This window comes from Apteryx mantelli, chromosome 14, assembly GCF_036417845.1.
Source record: "Apteryx mantelli isolate bAptMan1 chromosome 14, bAptMan1.hap1, whole genome shotgun sequence".
Lineage (NCBI taxonomy): Eukaryota > Metazoa > Chordata > Aves > Apterygiformes > Apterygidae > Apteryx > Apteryx mantelli.
This window is the reverse complement of record NC_089991.1, coordinates 1,214,167-1,219,201: the sequence shown is the minus strand read 5'-3', so window position 1 is coordinate 1,219,201 and position 5,035 is coordinate 1,214,167.

The window sequence follows — 5,035 nt, the reverse complement described above, 5'->3', positions numbered from 1 at the left end:
CTGGGCATCTGTACCCTCCACTGGCTTCCTCTATGCGGACTCTGAGAAAGCCAGCAGCTGTCACCAGCAGCTGGCCAGCTTCTCCTCTGATCTTCCAGCAGTTCGCCCTTCGCCCAGGAGGGGCACCAGAGCAGCCAAGGAAGCAATGGGCAGTGAAACTGTCTCTACTATCTCTACCGATTCCAGGTAGATTTTACAGAACTATACTTTAAATCCTGATGGTGAAGTGACAGAGCGAGCAAATATGGCCACTCACCGATCAAATATGCACTATGATGGATTACACACAATCTTAGCTATTACAGGAGAATGTATATCATCCAGACAGGAAACTTTAAACAGGACACAATAAACATCCTTCCTACTATATTAACAATTTACCATCTGAACTTTATCTTCTCCTTGGATAAAAGCCAGTAGACACTGGCTAAGAAACAATTGATTTAAGATCTCAATCAAAAGGAAGCACAACTGTATAGCCAAGCAATGAAGAAACAGTCATCCAGAGTTACTGTACATCTGTCAGTCCATTAAAAGTATAGACTCAAGATCTATATATGGAATGCAAGACATTTGCCAAAATGACTCTTGCAAAGAGCTCTTTTTAAGAGCTTGCAATCTATGCCTTTCCCTTCATTTCCAGAGCATTTACTAAAAAGACAAGGAAAAATACAATTTTTTATACTTCCACCTGTTTCTGCTCGGTAATGTAATTGCTACTCTGTTAAGGATGTATGTATTGCATAAGGTTCCCTCCCCTCTATCCCTCTGCAGTTAGTCTGGACCCTCTGCAGTGTCCTCACCCGCTTTGGTGCACATGCAGGGAACTTCTCCCATGTGTTTGGAAATAAGACCACAACATCTTAGCAGTGATTTCAGTTGTATCATTTTGTGCTCTGAAATATTTGCCATGATGAATTTGTTAATGACCTACTCCTAACAAAGCAAAGTAGTCTAAGACAGCGGTGCTTTCAAATGAAAAATGGAGGAGTATTTGACATAGTTCTTTTCAAACCTGCTCAGCTTCTAAAGACAGAGGAAGAATTTGCCACAACTTTACAAATGAGAAAAAGCATGTCAGGGTGAGAATGAATCCCCAATACTGGATGTGAACGTAGTTTAAAACGCTCAGACTAATGAAGAACGGCTGATTTCAAACAAAACCAATTTGACAATGATTTTCCCCCCACATTCTGCCATCTCTTGTAGAGAATACACTGACATGAGGCAGAGATGTCAAATGCAAATTATTCTGAATTTTAAATCACAGTACTTTTGTTGACAAAGTATCTGAATTTTTTTTCTTCCTAAACTCCTTTTCCAGTAATTACTTTAAGATGCAACTTACCATCTTTATTTGGGCTGAGTGCAGTGTGCACTTATCTTACCTAGGATTTCTAAAGCAAGAGCCTTGCCAGCCCAGGTTTCCTATACTGTCAATGGATGATGCACTGTTATCAGTCAGCTCTAAATTACTACTGATCTAGGCCAATGCTTATGACAGCAAACATTGATTATAGATGTTTTAGTCTGGCAGGACATATGCCTTATTAATTACAGGAACTACTGTGAAAACACTAACTACGTTCTTCAAATGCTATATTGAGTGGAAAAACAGCTGTGCTTTGTAGGCAAATGTATTGGTGTACTAATAAATTCAGTGAATGTTAAGGATTTCTCTACACTATGTAAGAATGAAATAAAAGCAGAAATAGTCATAAAAATACGATCATGGTGTATTTCAGTCTGCACATAATTTACCGTAATTTACGAGAAAGTTGCCTTCACATATCTTAGACAGCTATGCTAAAACTACAGTGTTGAAACTGATAAAACCATGCCCACAGCTTTTGTTTCGCTGGGTCTAACTTAGACCACTACTGTATTGCCACAAAACAGGCCTAAAGGCAGAACCACCCCCCGGGCACACGTGGAGATTTCAGCTGCTTCACCACTGTGCGGATCCGATGCCTGCACGGCTAGGGAACGCGTGCCCACACCGGAGTGCTCTCAGGGAGCCACGGGCTGCCCCTCTGGCACAGTCTCTAGCCTAGGGGACCAGCAGGCCATGCGGACATCCTAGAGAGGTCTTGCTCTTTCTTCCCTAGATGCAGTTCAAGAAGAAATGATTCTGATGGGTACAGATGCCTTCAACACCTACTGATTGCACAGGCCTTAGCACGCGATGCTCTTATCCAAACTAAAACTTCTGGCAGTTCTCCCACACTGCACAGAACTAGGTGACTGAGGAATCTGGTGCAAGTCATGTTTATTTTTAACATGAATGTTCTGCAAAGATAATTGTGTCAAACTGAATGCACAGTGCACTGGTTACATTTCTATTCCAGTTACCATGGTTGCTAATACTTAAGAAATTGCCTGAGAAAGGAACAGAATTGTTCTCTCCATGCTGGGAAACGTCTCCCCATCGCATTCCTGCCCACATAATACAGCAATGCTGCTGGTCTCCCCTTCAGATGTGAAAGCTTGCAGAGCTCTGCTCAGCCCCGTGTGGCTGACAGAGCTCAGTTCCTTGTAGTTTATCGCTGCACTGACAGTACAAAACTCTTCATCTCTGCTTTGTTTTTGTGTAGGGAGAAATCTTCCTTACCATAGCTGCCAGCAGACATCCTTGGGAGAAAAGAGAAGTACACTTGTATCCCAAAGACTGTTCTTGCATACATCATCTGACCCAGTAACAGTATGCAGTACTACACAGAGAGGAGTAAGGTAGAAGAAGAGAAGGGCAAACTAAGTGCAGACAAAAATAATGTTCCCTTAGGCAGAACGTTATTGCGTTATCAACAATTAACTCTGAAGTGCCCCAAGATGAAAAAAAAGCAGACAGAGAACAGGTATTTCTGAGATGGGATGGATTTAAGCACAATCAAGTGAGCTATCTGACAATGTGATCCTTTGCCATCGTCCTGCTGCTAAGCAAGGGTAGCTGGGCAGCCAGGCAGTCCCTCTTCTCCACAAGGTGCTCAGCAGTGCCTACAGCTAAACAAGCAGCCCGCGCTTCATCCAGGGCCTGTGTAGTATGTCGGTGCAGGCCACCAAGAGCTGCCTCCCCGCGCTACGTGCCAGGACCTCCCACTCATCTCAGCTCCAGGTCTCATTTCCCCACTGCTATTGTCCGTTTACGGGATGGACCAGACCCATCTCCTTCTCCGCAGTCACCACCGACAACGTATACAGAAACCTCCTAGCTGCTAATTCCCTTAAGTATTCTCCATAGCTCAGAGCAATAAAAAAGTATTAGCTCAATACACATTTGAAAAGTCTTTTGACTCCAGTTCTGCTGCAAATCCTCCAGGAGGTTGATTTCCCTCAGGATGTTTAGCTCCCTACATCCATGGGATGATCTCCTCCATACAAAAAAGGAAAAAAAAATAATAATAATCACACCAAAAAAATACCTGAAGGCTGTGGTTTGAAATTCACAATGAATTATGCATTATCAATCAGAAAAAAACAATTAGCTAAATCATTAAATCTCTAAAATGGATTCCCAATCAAAACGGACGAAATTTAGCTTAATTTAGGAGAGTCAAAATGGGTTTTAGTGCCAGTTTAGCTAAATTTACACCTTAACTTATCTGACCATTTCCATGAAGATGTTTCCCTTAGTCCAAACATGCGCTTTGCCCAAGAAGTGTAAATAGTAAATTTTGTTCATCAGTATTAGTTTCTCTTTTCTATTAGTTTTACTAAAGTATTTAATATAATCCAAGCTTTACTAGAAATCTAGGGTGAGAGAGTTAAACTGGGCAATGAAACAGTAACAACCCCTGTTCAGCTTTCTCTTCCTTTATTTCAGCTTTTCAGTTGTATCTATTCAACGCAGTAAAATGTCCTCATAAATGGTTTCCAACAACAGCCTTCATTCCTAAGCAACCCTTCATTTCAGAATCGTTTAACCTGATTCCATATGAATCTACTCCTACTAGCATTCCACTTTTAGTTTATTGTAAAATAAACTCTCAGAATGACAGGGTGCTGAATATGAAGTTATTCTTGTATTAAAAATAATTATTGCATCATTCTAAACTATTTTGCCTAGATGACTGTGCCCTGCAGAGGCACCCCACTGAGTCCTCTGCAATTTGAAAAACATAAATGAAGGTATTAACTTTAAAGCCATCTATTGCCAAAATTAATTCTTTTGAAGAAACAACACAAAAAGAATGTTTCTACTTTTCCAGATTTTCCATTAATTGACTTAAGTTCCACAAAATAAAGAATGATTTTCAGACAACGGCCTTGAAAGACAGACCATTTGCAACGCAGCAAACTGAGCCTCCTATAATCTGTCATTCCTATCCCAACTTCAGGGAAGTAGAAACATTTCTGCAGATAACACATTGTACAAAAAAATTACAGCTATCTTTAAACAAGTCGCCTTGCGTGGATCGCATCATGAAGCAGGCAGATTTTGCAGTCGGGCAAGTACGGAGGAAAATACAAGGCTCCAGCGGGAAGCCCAGCGCGCCCCTGCGGGCGTGGGACGCGGCGCTGCTGCCACCAGGCAGGGTCTCCCCGCAGCGAGGGGGGAGCGCCGGGAGCCGGGGCGCACCCGGGACACGGCTGTTCCCCCCGCGGAAACGCCGCTGCGGGGGCCGCTGGCATCGAAGGGAGACGACTCCCAGCCGCCGATAAGCACCAAGGCACCAGAAACCAAATAAAGTGGGAAACAACCAAATGTTTATTTTTCATCCAATCAGTGGCTCCCAGGCAAACAAGGGCATCTATTAAGTATTGGTTGTGGGTAGGGGCTGCTCTTTTGCTATGAACATGATGTCACCCTACTTGGGTCAATAATATCATTTGACTGAGGTGACAATTCACATATGAATACAACTTAAAAAAAAAAACTAGTCTTTAAATGAAATATCAATTGGAAACAAAGTTTTCTCAGATTAAACTTTTCTTAAAAAAACAAAATATGTTTCATTTCATTTCAGAGGAAATTAAACATACATGACTAAAAATTGTTTCTATTGAAACAGATTTTTCCTGTTTTGATAAAGCGCTG